Source organism: Miniopterus natalensis, chromosome 4, assembly GCF_054644295.1.
Source record: "Miniopterus natalensis isolate mMinNat1 chromosome 4, mMinNat1.hap1, whole genome shotgun sequence".
Taxonomy (NCBI): Eukaryota; Metazoa; Chordata; class Mammalia; order Chiroptera; family Miniopteridae; genus Miniopterus; species Miniopterus natalensis.
The window spans coordinates 44,219,560-44,237,690 of NC_142084.1; the positions used below are offsets into that span (position 1 = coordinate 44,219,560).

Below are 18,131 nucleotides of genomic sequence, written 5' to 3' on the forward strand. Positions count from 1 at the left end.
CCAAACCCTCACAAGTAAGAATAATCAACTGATTTTACTTGTATTTTAGAGATTAATTTACTGGATGATTTTCAATCTTATTCAACCTAAAATATGGAAACAAGCATAAGTATTTTTTAACAAAATTTAGACTAGCTATTAAAACAATCTTTGAGTATTGCTGGGAGGGGGCAGGATGGTGGCTGGTGTGCAAAGTAAAATATTACCTCTAAATATTGTACTTAAACTTGAGAAATATGTGGCAATAAAACTCTATAGCAAAAACAGTGGTATAGATAATGATGGGCTAAATAAGCAAGATAATCTAGGGAGGCACTGCTATCATAAATGTTAGAGGAGTTTTAATGAGAAGAAAAGAGTATGTGGCTATAGGCAGGTATTGACAATAAGTAAAAAGCCATCAAAAACCTGGTTGTTTTGATACTAAATCTTCTCCCAGTTATTTGCATCTCATTAAAGAGAGTCAAAAAACACAAACCACCCTAAAAACATAAGCAATAGTATTAAGTATGTTAGCCATACTCTAGTACCTTTTATACTTAAGCATCCTATTTTGCCTATAAAGATATTTAAGTATAGCATGTAGTTATAATCCACGTTATTATTTCCAGGACAAGAGAAGATACATTAATACAAATACTTTATAGTCTTCACAAATAATACTTCAAATAGAAACATACACAGACCAGTGATTATCAATCTCTTCAAACAGCACCCTTTTTGAGGAAGATAGTCTAAAAATTAAATGTTGTAAGAAACCTTGAATTAAAACGTGTATTTTTAAAACTTCCTCCTTTCTGTGGCACTGAAAGGTTCTTTATTTGTGTGTGCCTCATGCTCAATTTCTTCCTCGGTTTAAAGCTAAAAAGAGGCAGGATTGTCTCTTCCTTCACCTTGCACTGCCCTTTTGATAGTCATATTATACATAAATCAATTTCTAGAATATCTAAAAACAGGCATGCACTTCACATTGAATTAAAAAACACAAAAACATCTTTTGTAGATTCAGGCTATGGAAACAAGCAAAATAACGCAGTAACCTTTTACTCGCCTGCTGGAGGTACTGCCTGCTGCACAGGATTTTAAATCCTCTCTGCAGATGCAATTGAGAAACTCTGCCTTTCCTGTGTGCTGCTTGCTACAGCTATTCATCGAAAGAGCACATTATGTGGAAAATATGAAGTATTACCAGTTTAAGTTTCTTATATGATTTAACAAAAGAACTTCTAAAATCTAGCTGTAGCTCTTGCTCGGTCACATTTTCAGATGCATGTCAGACACACTGGGGAAAGGTCTTATTGCTGCTGATGTACTGCTCCTAGCAAATGTGCAAGACCAGAAAGCCAAGAGAGGAATGAAAATATTAATACAACATTCTAACGTACTGTGCATTAAAACCCATATGATTTATATTATCAACAAATATATAACATACCCATAGTAATTTGAGATTTTGATTAGCTTTATAATTAAGAAAAACCTGCAACTAAACCATTGTGTCTAATACTATTGGCAAGCATCAATAAAAATGGTATTAATGCTATTAATGAAAGTTATTTTACTAGCTACTCAAAATCAATGTTGTTTTTAAACAAAACCATGAAATAAAATATCCAAAGTATAGATTACTTATGAAATAATTTGACATGTAACGCTTTATCCCCCTCATTCCCCCACCAATAGTCTCTGGATCTTATATTAGTTATAACTAAAATAGAAAGTAAGCAATAAGGGCTATCTTCATTATTTATTATTTTTCCTTCCATGTCAGCTAATTTAATGGACTATTGATTCTTAGGTTGCATACAGATGGAGGAAGAAGGTAAACCAACAAAGATAAAGCTTTAAAAACTATCAGGGAGAAAAACACACACTAAAAAAAAACAACACACCCATAGTGCTGTTTAGGAAAAACAGATAATATTTATCTTTAATTGTCTAGCTACAGATATGTTTAAAAAGATACAACATTAATATTTGCTCACTAATGACAATTAAGAATCATGATTATTTTAAAAATAAACTGCATTTTAAAGTTGTACCTTACTCCTTAATTGCATGTTACTCTAAATATCAAAAACTTTTTTTTAAGTTAACAACCTATTTCTATTGAATTAATTTCTACTTCTCTAAGAAATAAGATAACCATTCTATTACACTATAGTCTAAAAGATGTGTAATCTACAAACACAACGCTCAAATTTATATGCATAAGCACAAGCTAACTTCAACAGTTTCCCTAAAGTAAAATGTATCAAATAGAAACTTATCCATAACTGACACTACTACATTTTTTTAAATAACAGTGTTCCTGGTATTTACTAATACCAGTCAATATTTGAATTTCCAAGATTGTGTCTTTTCTAGGAAATTTGATCTAAACAGAATCCAAACAAGAACCACTCTTTGTATGTAGCTATTATGTTTCCTTTCTTTCTTACTTACATGCTCTTTTTATGCCATTGACTTACAGAATCCATGTTAGCTGTCCTACATTCTGAAACTGCATGCTTCTTCATTGTTACCCACTTTGCACCCTAATCTCTCCTATTTCCTACAAGAAATACTAGAGGTAGATAGCCTACATAAAAATCCCTCTAACTCCAAATAATCAAATAGCAATTCAAGTCTACTGGAAATTTTTGAACACCTGTTGAAATTAATTTGAAAATTTTAACATGGTGCAATAGCTCTGAAAAGACAGAAGAGGGAACTATAATATTTAGGAATTCCACACTTAAATAGCACTAAATTTTGTTTTAAATTTAAACAATGATTTTCAACTTTGCAGTGGTTAAAAATATAGTAATGATTGTTTTATATACTTTTTTCTCCTAAAAATACAAACAAAAATCCTAGAACAAAGAAAAAGATTTGGAAGAATACACAGATATTTATAAGTTGTATCACACTAATAAATTATAACCACTAACAAAAGCCATCACTTAAAGTTCCAGTTGACCCTTGAACAATGCAGGGGTTAGGGGTTGCAACCCTTGTGCACCTGAAAATCTGCATATAACTTCTGAGTCCAAAAAACTTAAGTTGTCTTCCAGTATCCATAGGGGATTGGTTTCAGGACCCCAGGTGGATACCAAAATCCAAGCATGTTTAAGTGCCCTATATAAAACGGCATGGATCAATGCATAAAGTTGGCCCTTCACATCCACACCTGCTGACTGAAAACAGTGCAGGCATTTATCAAAAAAAAAAAACTCCATGTGTAAGGGGACCCACGCAGTTCAAACCCATGTTGTTCAAGGGTCAACTATAATCTAACAATGCACTTCCCTTTTCTAAATAATTTCTTCAATAATCAATAATAAATAAGGATACCCAAATAAAACCAATGTATGTGTTTTTTAAATAACTATTTTTGTTTACAATGTTTTTTTAAAAAAGTCATCAGGAAAATGTATAGCAAATTGTTTTTACATACTCATTTTTTCTAAGGTAAACTACAAAAAGATTTTAGTAATAATGACATCTCAGGGATAAGTATACATAGTCTACTAAGGTTTCTGTTCTGGAGAATACTGACATTTTTTAAGCATAAACTTAATTTATATAGAAATGCAAACCTACCACTTTAATTAAAACTAAAGTATTTTATGCAAGGACATAATAGAAGAGCAAGTCTGCAGTACACAAATGACTATACCAAGGCAAGATGGAAGAGTTACCATGTAACTATAGGACAGAATTCAGGTAAGCTTTCTGTTACTATCTAAGAAGGATCTCCTTTACTCCAGTTTCCCATAACATGTTCTTCATTTCTTTTGGAGTCCTCACCAGCAGCACTTTAACATTCAAATTTCCACCAAAATTCTACTTATGACCATTTGGGTATTTTTCTAAGAAGCTATAGGCTTTCTTTACCATGCTCCTTACTTTCTTCTGAGTTGTCATCTTCAGCATCTTTAGCACCCATTTCTACCAATTTTATTTATAATGATTTAAGTATTCTCTAAGATGATATGTTCTCTCTGCTGTGCTCCTCACTTCCTTCTGGGACCTCACCAGCAGTCTTTACATCTATATTTCTACCAACAGTACATTCAGGGCAATCTAGAGTTTTTCTATCACGCTCCTCAAAATTTTACCCATTACCTAATTTCAAAGCCACTTCTATGTTTTTTGGTATTTGTTACAGCAGCAACCCCATTTCCAAGAAACCAAAATCTGTATTCTCTTCCTAAAGCTGCAATAATAATACTGTAAACTTGGTGGCATACAACATGAATTTATTATCTTATAGTTCTTGAAGTGAAGTCCAAAATCAGTTTCACTGGGCTAAAATCAAGGTGTTGGCAGGCCAGTGTTCTTTTCAGAGGCACTAGAAGAGAATCTGTTTCCGTGTCTTTTCCAACTTTTAGAAAGCTGCCTGAATTCCTTAGCTCGGGTCCTTTCCTCAATCCTCAAAGTGCCATCACTCTAACCTCTACTTCAGTCTCCCATGTCTTTCTTTCTGCACTGATGATGGGAGGGTGGCATGCATGGATACCAGGAGGAGAGGGGATGGAACCTGTGTGGCCCCACCCCGCACCTCACCCTATTCCTCTCTTGCATTTGTCTGTGCCTAAGTTGTATCCTTTATAATAAAAGTGTAATTGTAAGTATAGAGATTTCTGTGAGTTCTGTGAGTCATTCAAGCAAATTATCCAACGTGAAGGGTACTTGTAGAAACCTCTAAATTTGTAGCCAAGTCAGACAGAAGTAGAGGTTTCTGGGAGACCCCACTTGTGGCTGGCATCCAAAGTAAAGGCACTCTTACTGGGCACCTTGCCCTTTAACTTGTAGGATATCACACTAACTACGGGTAGAGTTAGTGTCCAAATTGCATTGCACTGAACTGAATTGTAGGCACCCAGTTGTTGTAAGGGATGTGCTGTAGGAACATAGATATTAACTGTGCAATTCAGGAAAGATTTCTGGTTATAAGGTAAAGGGTGGTGTTACTCAGTTTCCAATGGATTTCACCACATCTATCCTCCCCAATGCAATAAGAAAGAGAAAGTTCAGGAAACTTGTAATTTGATGTTTAAGATAAACTTTCTAAGCAGACTGACAGAGTAGTCAAAAATAAACTATACGAGTGATAAGGTACATTTACTTTCTCTTCTAAGAGAGTTTCTAATAAATTTTTCACAAGCATTTTGACATTTTTAACTCTCAAAGGTAAAAGATATATATATCAACTTAAGTCAGCTAAGAAGAATGATCCAGATGTGAGTGATCCAGCATACCACAGGGACACTATTAGGAAATCAACACATCTGGGCTCCAGGTCCAAGTATATGATACATTATTAAAACAGTTACAACAGCCCAGCTGGTGTGGCTAAATGGTTTAGCATCAACCCATGAACAAAGAAGTCACTGGTTTGATTCCCAGTCGGGGCACATGCCCAGGTTGCGGGCTCGATCCCCATTAAGGGGCGTGCAGGAGGCAGCCAGTCAATGTTTCTCTCTCATCACTGATGTTCCTATCTGTCTATTCCTCTCCCTTCTTCTATCTCTAAAATCAATAAAAACTTATTTTTTTTTAAATGGTTACATCAAAAAATATTTTCAATTTATTTTACTATCCAGTATATATTCTATAGAGTTTATATTTTATCATAATGTTTTTAATCATATTGGAGCTAGAATTGCTAATTTCCATAACAAATGGATTCAGACAAGTCAGAAATTCTCAAAAGCAAGGTCTGGGGATGTACTATATATAAATATACATTACTGTATAAATAAAGATGTACTATACTCACTCTGAGTTAAAGAAATAGCCAGTCATCCATGGCAAGTAACAATACCAAACAAACAGAAAGCTTTTAGTTTATATTATTAATAGTGTAAGATAGTGATATTCAACCATTTTCCCCCAACAGAACTCTTTCCAAATGAAATGTTACTTCCTTTAGAACTTCTTATAATAATAGTAATAATAGTGAACTGACAAATAATTCCATGTTTTTGTTTACCTCTTTGATGGTTCTGTTGCTTCCAGGATTTCCCTCAGTAAATTTCCAGCTGCTTGGCTAACCCTACATTCTGTCATATGCCACTGCAACTATAGGAGGCTGGGGTGCCCCCTAAGACAAGAAAGCCACAAATATCCAATTCTTACATATTGCAGTTGCAGGCTTTAAAGAATAACCTCATCTGGCTTCTGCCTCCTTTTGATCATTTTCCACTGCTTTTAAATAGTTGGAAGTTTTCTTCCAATATTTTATCCAGATTTTATCACTGTTATATGATAAACTACTTTACTGGCATCCCTGCATCATTACAGGGTCTCAAAATTCTATTAATGTGAATTGAAAAACTAAGTCTTGATTTCCATTCCTCCCACTGAATTAGGGCCTTCATCTCATCACACAAGAATTTAAAGTACCAGCACCTTCCGGTCTTCTCTGCCTTACATACAGTCAGTACACAGAAGGTGGTTTCTTGCCAGTATACTCCTCCTGTCCTTAGAAAGAGTGTTTTCTGTGAAAACCAGGAAACATGTCATGAGAAACTTCATTTTAATTTTCAACTCCACCACTACCTGTTAAACCATAAGCAAATCACAATCTCTCTGACCCTTATTTCTACTCTCTGCAAATAAGAATATCATCTGCCTCATTAGTTAAGCTTAGGGCCAAAATATTGTGACTAATGTTAACAAGTGTAGACAAGAGTCTGCCACAGATGTTACAGGGCTTGTGACATGAGACTAGGAGAATGGTTAACATCGTTATCTGAAAAAGAACAAAATGAACAGACTGGGGAACTCAGATAATGAATTCATTCACTGATTCAACAAGCATTGACTGAGTTCCAACAACATATCAAGTATTGTACAAAGCAAATTTTTCAGGTTAAGAAATAATAATTTGGGGGAGCTGAGAACTTAATGACTGAGGTAAAACAAGTAATGAAGGAAAATGTGGCATCTGTGAGTCATCAATATTTGTGTTAATTCACATAATGAAAACAGAGACCATATCCTAGCAATATACTATATAACTAGCAGGGGCAAAGAGCAAAGCTTCAACCCAGTGTACACTTAAGGGATATGTGAATGAAAAGCAATAACAAAGAAAGCAAACGTGTAGTCCGAGAGGTGGTAGAAAGTCACTGAAGTACAGTATCACAAAAGACAAGGGAGAAGTGGCTGTTAAGAAGCAAAATACCAAGTGCTGAAAAGGGTAAGGTAGGATGAGAAATGAAAAGACACACATTTAGCAACTTGGGGGTCAATCTTATCTTAGGGGTGATACAGAGCATTTCAACAGCTTAACCAATGCCTATCTACCTGGTATTGTGAGAAAAGTGGTTTACTTTCACTCGAGAAAGCAGAACTCCAGCAGAAACAATAGTCAAAGGACAGAAGGTGGTTACATACGAGTTAAGAAATTGGACACTCAGGCTGTAAATCAAACAAGCTTGGTGATGCTGGGGAGGATAAGAGTAGAAGGTGTTTTTCAAGATTACGTGCGATAAGGCAAACCACCCAGTACACAGCATAAGGAGGAATATACGGAAAATAGCCAAGTTCGAGAGACGGGAAGAAAGGTCAGATGAAGAATACAGACGTTCCCTCTCTAAGGAAATAAAAACATTCTGTTCTTTGAGTAAAGATAGACTAAAGAAAGAGACAGGACAGAATATGAAATGAAAAAGGAGAAAGGTAAACAGGTACAGGACTAATTGTTTGAGGACAGAGAAAAGGTTCCAAATAACTAATATTCAGAATGAAATAGATCAAAAAGAGATGCGGCTCACCAGGAAGCACTGAGGCCGAGCCGTGGGGGGCAACGTGAATCTGCATTGGGACCCTCTCAGAGAGTGAACTGACACAACTCTAGCAAAGCTAGTCCATGCACAGGGAAGGGAACAGCACAGAAGAAATGGGCAGCTGTAATTATTTAGATTAATAGCCTGGGAAATTTGTGACAATCAGGAGAAGGAAATCCTGGGAATGAACAAGAATAACATTAAATGGCTACTAGATTGAATGTGGGTTATTCTGGATTAAGTTTTTCACTTAAAAAGTGATTTCAGAAGAAAAAAGCTTTTAGGAAAACTTCATTGCATGATGTGGTTACTACAGTAACTATACTGGGAGTAAAGGGCATCAATACCACTTTTCAATGGTTTTCAGACATTTGTGCAAACACAGTGCGACATTTACAATAAAGATTAGTGAATACTGAAAGATGCTTCTGAGGAAGACTATTTCTATCCGCACAACCCTCACCAACCCTGACCAACATCTCTAATTGATCAGCAGAGTAGCAAACTCTGGAGCACGTGCTGAGAAGCTGCTACCTAGAGTCTAAGGCAGCCCTTATTGACTTTAATGAAATCAGTGGTTTAACTGAAGAGTAATCCTTACCTTGTCAGAAAAAGGGGCCTCCACTAATATTAAACCCCCATTTCAAATATAAATACTCAAAGAGAATGAATATATACTCAGTAATTATGTTAATAAGCATAGAGAACAAGAGAAGGGAAAACGGAAAGAATGCACAAACGCCCTTTTGCCTTAATTCAGCCTTAAATAGGTCACCAAGATCCTGGTAACTTCCACATCTGACACACACCAGACAAGGACATAACTCGCTCAACTAAATCTTTTACTTATCTTATTTTTTATCACAATGGAAATTTAACACCAAAATGAATGGCAATAACATCAATTTTCATTTCCTTTTCTATTGCAAAATGTCCATGGAGAGTATAATACAAATTACAAGAACATCAACATGAAGAGCAAAGTTGCCTATAAAAGGGGCACTTAAGTGACTGTTAACCAATGGACACCATGATTTAAAATCAACTAACAAGAAGAACAGCAATAATCTTAGCTCTGTAAAATTTCATTAAAATAGATTTTGGTTATTATAAGTTAACACAGAATACTGTTAAACAATACAAAAGAAAGACACAAAAGTAAATTTTCCTAATAAAAATACATTTACTACACTATATTACAACCCTTCTGCCCTTACACAGAAAGCCAATGCTACTAAGAGTGGTCACATGCTACTGTTAAATGCCATTTATCTAAAAAACTAAATTAGACAACATTATAGACCAATATATCCTGAAATACACCTTCAATTGATTAAAAAAAGCCACATTATGATAAACTAAAATGGTCCCATAAAAATTTAAAAGACATATACTAAATAAAGCAGAGGAAAATAGGCTTATTAAAAACATTGAAATTTTATTGCCTACAAATAACCTATACAAGATTAAAATCATTAAGATTCTCAAAATCTATTGTCTCTTTATAGGAAAGAGTTAAAAGAACTGTTACTATGCTTAGCCTAAAAAGCTAATATACAGTAAGTGCCACGATAAAGTATTAAATTCTTCTCCAGTCCAAAAAAATAAGAATTCACAAGACTAAATAAATATGCCATATACAGCTAACATTTTCATGGTAACACAGGGGATCAAAACATAACATTTTGCTTAAAACAATTAGCTGAGGAATCTAAGTACAAATACAAGAATAATTGCTTCCTTTGGGCTTTGGCTGTCAAACACAGGAAATGCCAATGCTTTATAGTCCTGTGATAATTAAACCTTGTCACAGACCTAAACTATCAACAAATATTTATTTAAACATAAATTTTCAATATGACACCAGAAGCACAGCAACAAAAGAAAAAAAACTTTTGTGCTTCAAAATATACCAGAAAGTGAAAAGACAATCCACAAAAGGGGAGAAAGTGTTTACAAATTATGTATTTCATAAGAGACTAAGTTTCCAGAATATATAAAGAATGATTACAATTCAACAATAAAAAGACAACCAAATTAAAAAATGGGCAAAAGATCTGAACAGACAATTCTTCTAAGAACTTACGTAAATGGTCAATAAACACATGAAATAATGCTAATGATTAGTTATTATGGAAATGAAAATCAAAACCACAATGAAATACCACTTCACATCTATTAGGATGGTGAAAATCCAAAGACGACTGACAAGAACAAGTCCCTGTGAGGGTGTGAAGTAACTGCAATCCTCATACACTGTCGGTAGGACGGGAAAATATTGCAGCCATTTTTAACAGTTCCACAGAGCTAAACACAGTTACTATATTACCCTGCAATTCCACTCCTATAAGTACACACCTAAAAGAATGAAAACGTATGCCAACACAAAAACTTATACAAAAATGCTCACTGCAGCAACATTCCTAAATAGACAAAAAGTAGATACAAGCCATCAACTGATGAATGGATAGTCAAAATGTAATATACAATGGAATAGTTTTTGGCCATAAAAATGAATGATACATGCTAAAACATGAATAAATCTTGAAAATACTTTGCTAAATGAAAAAAATCGATACAAAAGAACAAATATTGTATGATTCCAATTAATATGAAATGCCCAGAATAGACAAACCCATAAAAACTGAGAGTACATTGTCTAGGGCAATAGGGAAAGAGGGTTTACGGAAAACAGTTATTGCTAAAAGATAAAGGGGTTGGGGGATTATAAAAGTATCTTAAAATTAGATTGTAAGGATTATTATACAACACTGAATACACTAAAAATCATTGAACTGTACACTTAGGGATGACTTTTCTGGTATGTGAGCTTATTTCAGGGCAGCAGTCACTAAACATAAATGAATAAATCTGCAAAAGGGAAATATATGTCACAAACATATACAACGCAAAGGTGGTTTCTTCCCTCAGACTAATTCGAATATATGTATCGACTGAGGAGGGAAATGTCATTAAGTTACTCTTTTTTACTTAATACACATCTCCAGATATCAGTTACCAAATTTTAAAGTAGTAAAAATTTGTTTAAAAAATTCTTGTAACATCATTTGCTCCTAAACTTGTTACATTTATTATAAATATACAGTAAGCAGAGTAATATAACTGTTGAATATTTAAGCATCAACTATGATTATTACAGAACTTTAGAAACATCATTTGGTTGAATATTTATTGTTTCAAACACATTAAAAAGTATAATAAAAGAAATCAATGTTTATTTTTAAATATTTTTTCATGTAGCTAGGAAATTTCCTTCAGCTAATCAAACAGGTGTAGTCATCTTTTAAAATATTTTATTGACATTAAAACAATCAAAAAACTTTATTATAACATTTGATTAACCAATGCCTCAATACTTGCACCTCTCCCCCACTGTTGGAGTATATTTAATAATTTTAACATCTATCATGATTAACCAAGGCATTGTTGTATCTACATAAATACTATATAGTTGAAGCAGAACACATTGAGATCAACTCTCCTACTTTTACTCAAAAATAAAAAAGTAAAAACCTTATCTAGTAAAATCATAAGCTTTTGATATTCTTAACTACAGACATCTATCAAATTTATCATATTATAATGTTATCACAAAGAAACTGGACTAGTCCAGATAGGAAACAGCATAGGACTTGACAAGAGTACTGGTCTTCATACTGGCTTATTGTGGTGAACAGAACCTAACGTAAGGAGGACTGAAGTACTGCAGAGCTATAGAAGAAATGTATACTAGTATCAACAGCTAACAGAAAACTGCTACAAAAATCTTAGGCAGGAAAAATCCTGTTTCATTCACAAAGTATTAGCATTTCTGCTAATAAGACTATTTCTTTCTCTGAACTCTTTTAAATACATAGGCTGCACACTAAAAGAATTTTCTGAATACAATGTGTAGAAAGAATCAGAAGGAGAGCAGAATAAATATAAAGAGAAGAAATTCCCAGTGCCAGGTAAAAATTTTAAAAATATAAATTATAATTATCATTTACAGTGGCTATTGAAAGTGTCATTAATGTTACACACATGTAAACTTAAGTAACATGCAAACTATTTAATATGAAAAGTATGTACTTACCAAATATTTAAATAGCCTTGTAAAAATCCCGCTGATGGTTGAAACTCCCTAAATAAAAAAATAAGAAGAAACAATTTTTCAACTTCAAAAGTTAACCCTACTCTGTAAAATCTAGCCAAGAATCCCATTTATGAGAGCAAAGTCTTTTTCACAACACTTTAAAACCCAAATCACATGCTGAAACTTTGACACATGATAAATATAAAATGTTTTTCTAATCTTGTAAATAATTGAGATTTAATAGTATAATATAAAAAAAACTAACAAATTATTAAGATGTTAGTAGAATTTACTAGATTACCAAAACAGTGATTGCTATAATAAACCAGATTTTAAAAATTACAAACCAAGATAACAGCATCCTAACAATGTCTTAGAGAAGCATTCATATGCTGAATTCTTGGCTATCAATATACAATGTTATAGTCTACATTCCAGTATTAGTTACCACCTTTGAAGTGGTACCCACACAATCTAACTAACATCTACAGAGTTAAAGCAGAGCCAATGTCTTGGAAAGATATTTTACAAAGTGTTTATTTTCATTTAAAAATTAACATGAGAAAGCATTTTAAAATCCACCCTATGTGAGTACTAAAAAAAAAAATTAAAATATTTTAACCACAATAAAAAGAAATGTATAAACTGACAAATTAATTTTACTATTTACCAAAGTTAGCTATAAATAATTTTATAATAAACACAGTACAAGTCTCAAGTCAAAACAACCTTCAAAATAAAGTTCAAAAATTCAGTAATAAAGCCCTAAATATTTTAGAGGTCTTATTCTTTGTCAGGCACGTTCCTCAGGACTGGAAAAATACTTATACACATTTTTTAAATCAACTCATTTAACTCGCCATATTATAGACAAAAAAGCCAAGCCTTATAGAGATTAAGTCATCTGCTTAAATATAGCAGCTGCCTTTGACTGCAAATCCCATGTCTTTAAGGCACTATACTATGACTCCTCAAAAACAAACAAGTAAAACAGAACATGAAATAATGAGAAGTAAAACTGAGTGCCTTTTTTAAAGTCAGAAAAAAACAAAACAGATGTTTTTAAATTCCTTTTAAAGAATCTTCAGAATAAAAAGTCATCTATCTGGCCCGACCAGGCATGGCTCAGTGGTTGAGCACTGATCTATGATCCACGAGATCAGGGTTCGATTTCCGGCCAGGGCACATGCCCGGCTGCCAGCATGATCCCCAGTGGGGGACATGCATGAGGAGGCCAATCAATGACTCTCTCATCATTGATGTTTCTATCGCTCTCGCCCTCAATAAAGATATATTTTTAGAAAAGAAAAAAAATCACCTATCTTAACTAGCATAAAATGCTACCATACTCAAAATTACAATGGCATATGTAAAATTAAAATAAAAACATTTTCTAATGAGTAAACCACACCAATAAGATTTCTATCACCACTACTGCTAAAATCAAAACCAGTCAAATGAATTATATCTATATCCACAAGCCATGGAAAAGGGGGGAAGAAAAAGTATATTAGAGACCTAAACAATAGTTTAAAACAATAAAGTTTAAGACAAAGTTTCTATAAGATGAGAGGAAAGTATCATCAAAATTTTGAGGTAGGCACAGGTTTTTAAAGACAGAAATATCAAAAGAAAAAAACTGGACTTTATTAGCATAAAAAGTTGTTCTGTAAAAAGTAAAAATGAAAACTACAGAATAGAAAAAATATCAATGCACATGTCCAACAAAGAATTCGTATGCAAAATATTTTTTAAAAACCTTATATTACTAGGAAAAAGACAACCTAATTTTTAAGATAGACTAAAGACCAAACAAAAATTCACAAAAGATAATTTCAAAACATATTGACAAGGTGCTCAATGCCTCTAATCATAAGGAAAATACAGATAAAAACATAATTAGGTACTATTACCCACCAAAATGGCAACTTTTTACTGGAAAAAAAACAAAAACAGATAATATCAAGTGTAAGTAAGAATCTGCAGTAACTGGCATAATCATACACTGCAGTAGAAATGTAAATTGGTATAACCATTATAGACAACTATTTGGAAGTATCTACTAAAGGTGAAAATACATATAGCCTATGACTAAGTACTACTACCCCTGTGTATGCAATCAATAGTTATGTACACACATGTGCACAAAATGGTATGTACAAGATTTATCATAGCAGCAGTACGTAAAGAGCCCAGAACTGAACAGAACCTAAATGTCCATCAGCAGTAGAAGGGAGAAATAAGCTAGTATATTCATACAATGGCTTCCTAAATCTCAGTGAAAATGAGAAAACTGATGTGACACACAAAATAGGACACATCTCACAAACACAGTACTGTGTGAAAGAAGCCGGAGGGGATGACGTGAATTTTTTTTTTTTTTAATTAAATTCAAAAACAAGCCAAACTAATGTCTGATCACAAAGTCAGAACAGCAGTTACCTTTGGGATGAAGGGATTATTTGACTAGCACAGGACACAGGGAGGCCTCGGAGGAGTTGATATGTTGATCTAGGCTATAGTTAAATGTACCTTCAATGTGTAAAAGTTCATCAATATAGAAAAGTTTATCAATCAGTTTTTGTAAGTAAATTTTACTTCAATTACTCTAAAATTTTATTTAAAAAAAGTTTTAATAGAATAGATGAAAAATTATGTTATGTGCCACTGACTCAGTTCCAACTCCTGGCAACCCTATGAATGAGTGATGTCTACAATGTCCTGTCCTCAAAAGCCCTGCTCAGCTCCTATAGACTCATGCCTATGACTTCTTTTATGGAGTCAATCCAGATAAAAAAGTACTTCTCAGTGAAATAACTTCAGGTTACCATGCTAATGATACAAAGCTCACTAATTTGAAAATCTAAATTTCCTAATAATATATTTTAATTTATTTCTACTGACTGTATAAAGGTAAATTAAATATGTCTGGTCATTTTGCATTAAAGTTTTAAGAATAGTTTCAATATAAATATAAATTTTACCAGCAAGAGGTTTCTTATGATTTTCTTTAACAGCAGAGAATGTTTTACATGAAATCTTGCTAATACCTGATCTTCAAAGGCTCAAGTTAGGTTTACAAATGTGTAATTTCATACACATATTAAAAGTATTGATAACTAACTCAGAAATTGATTTCAAAAGCAATCAGATGGCAAGTCAGGCATTCATAAAAATTTTAAGGCAAACTACTTGGCCCTGTTGCTTAGAAAATCTTAGACTTTTTAAAACCAATAACCTTTTGAAGAAAAACCTTGCCAATAAATATTCTTATATATCTGAAAAACTTTTAGGTTAATATTTACAATGGTACCTTTATTCGAAATATAAACAGTTCTATCTGTATTTCCTTTTATCCTATTTTATCTGTTATATGTACCTAAAAACTATGTTTTTTTAAACTAACCAACTTCTTTTTCCTCTCTCTAAATTAAATAACATCATTATTTGATCAGATTTGAAAACTTTTATCCTGATGGAAACCCGTCTTGTTACTTACACAACCTATTTGTCTTGAGCTGTGGGACTTTTTTGTTGTATGAGTCTCTAAGACAACAGTCAGAGGAACAGGATGGCATAGGCCCCAAAAAGCCAGTTCCCAGAACAACTCCCAGAGGCTGAGCATCCTTTGGACAAACTTTACTTTAGACAACTCATCAATACCTTACACAATAACTTACCTCAGTTTTGAGTTGTTTTATCTCTAAGATCCTGCCCTGGTACAGATCTGTCCAAACCTTCAATCGGCCAGGAACCTTGGCCGCCCAGTTTCTACTTGAAGTTAGCCAACTACTGGGTTGTAGTTCTGAGATATAAGGCTCACAAGCAACACTTTCACAAAACTTATTTTTTTAATCAGTCTAACCACTCCACCCCACTCCCGGCCCTCAAGCCAGACACCTGCTTCTCCTAATTCTGGCACTTTTCTTTTTTTTCTTTTTTTTTTTTGGCACTTATCTTTCTAAATGGTGTATTTTCACCAAGAATGCTTAAAACTTACAGTTCCCTCTTTGGGTAATTTTTGATATAAACACAACTGTTAATTTAAGAGGCACCTCAGAACAAAAAAGGGACACCCCCTCCCAACCCACCTATCAAGAGAAGTTTGTCTTATCTTCCTAAAAGAGAAAGATCAACTTTAGTAAACCTAAGGGAGACCTCCTCAGAGTTCAAACACTTCAGCAAGACAAGACAGACAAATACTAGAAGAAGGACCAGGATCTAGTCTAGGGTCCACTATGAAGCTGAGAGCCAGCAGATCCCATCCCAAATCTATAGTCTACAGAACTAGACACGGGTTTATTAGGACAGTTACCTAACTTTATGATTTCTAGTAATACTAAAGATCCCAGAGAGGAAGAAAAGGAAGAACAGTCTACCCTACCCCCAAAACAAAAGATGCACAGTAAATTTAGTGACCACACACTATTCATTCAAGCACTGAATGTAATGAAGATTGTTCATAAATTATAACCATATAAATACTGGCATTTCAAAATCTAGCATCTTAAAATAGTGCTGATAATATACTTTCCTAGGATACTGTTATTTTGTTGTTTTCTATTTCAATTTTGGAGGTAAAAAAAAAAGTTAAAACTAGACTGGTGAAGAATATAAAAAATCAGGGCCTCAGTCAAAAGTTTTAAGTAGTTGCATAGATATCAGATTTTGAATTACCTGGAACTAAGCATTAGAAATAATTTCTCAAATTACTCATGACCCATTCACTTGGCCAAATTACAGTATTTCACAAACCAACCCAGTGCAAAGCAAGAGGTTATCTCCACCTTCTACATAACTGAATCCTATTGTATCTTTCAAATGTCTTCAAAGAACCTCGCACCATAATAATTTTTAGAAGATGTAAATTTTTACTCTAAAAATCTCATATTGCATTTCTATTTCCTTAACAAAGAAGGCACAGCACTCGGTTTTTATATTTTCAAGCATCTTGCCTGATTGCTACAACACTGCAAAGGAATGCTTACACAATACCTCCAACAGTTTGAAAGGAATCCCTCAATGTTCTGATGACATTCTCATAGACACTACCAACAAATATGAAAAATAAATTCATGGTACTTTTCAAACACCTGATTGTCCCAGTTGTCAAAAGACTGCAAATGTAAGTTTCAGTACAACTTCATGTACTTTTACAATCCTTTTCACTACACAATTACATCTTCATCAAGTTATACCCTCACCGTTTTCTTCAACATTTCCACAAATCTTAAAAGTATTTCTAAATTTCTCACAGTTCTTGTCATTTGCCAATTTTACAACATACTTCTTATGATGCCTAGGCCTTATATATCTTTCACTGCCATCTTCACACTCCTTAAGTCAATACAAGCCCCAATTATCAGTTTATTAGTGACATACAACCACTGTGAGAATACTAATCCCCTTCCAAAAAATAAACTTTATCTAGAAACGTAAACTGCTACCTACCTTGATATCTGCAACTGGCAGATTCTGCAATAAATTGGAACTTTATGGAGTCCTAAGATATCACATAATTCCTGATACTATTCAAACTGAGTTTTGTGGGGTTTTTTAAAAAAGGGGGGGGGAATAATGTTACAATAACAGAGAAAAGTAAACATATTAACTCTTAAACCTATGCTATAAAATCTAACGCATTCTAGTCTAAAGAAAAGAACGCTTCCACAAAATCAAATCTATCAATACTATTTAACAAATGGGGAAAACAAAAGCCCAAAAGATTTGAAAAAATATAGATAGTAAAGGCAGGCCTATCTAGAACAAAGTGTTCAGAATCCCAATCTCCTTTTCTATTACCCCACTGAATACAAAGTAATTAGGACTTAAGGTTTAATCTTACAAGAAGGTTAAAACATTTTCCCTTTTCATTCAAAAACACATTATTCCAACCAACCATATGTTTCAAGTGTACATGAAACATTCACCAAAATAAAACAAACCTTAACAAATTTAAAAGAATTAAAATAACATAATATAAAATATATTACATAATAGAACTAAGCTAGAAATGAGTAACAGAAAGATACCCCAAAATCCCAAATATAGAAATTCAACAGTACATCTAAATACCCTATGGATCAAAGAAGGCTCAAAAGAAATAAGAAAATATTTTGAACTAAAAATAAATACAATATATCAAAATTAGTAGGATGCAAAGTAGTGTTTAGAAGGAAATTTTATAGCATTAAATGCCTACATTACAAATAGAAAAGAAGGGAGTAAGACTTTTGAGAATGCCTTTTCATATA

The 18,131-nt window shown here is 33.3% G+C and overlaps 1 protein-coding gene across 3 annotated transcripts in view; it reads right to left on the reverse strand.

Annotated features, from left to right (window-relative positions):
* FBXW7 (F-box and WD repeat domain containing 7) overlaps nt 1-18,131 on the reverse strand; it is a 154,260-nt gene that overhangs the window by 108,771 nt on the left and 27,358 nt on the right. For 2 of the 3 annotated variants that reach the window (XM_016197789.2, XM_016197792.2), the window contains exon 2: nt 11,878-11,925. The exons of the other annotated variant lie outside the window; for it this stretch is intronic. The gene's annotated coding sequence lies outside the window, so the exon portion shown is untranslated. The remainder of the gene's footprint in view (nt 1-11,877; nt 11,926-18,131) is intronic. 3 annotated transcript variants of the gene reach the window in all.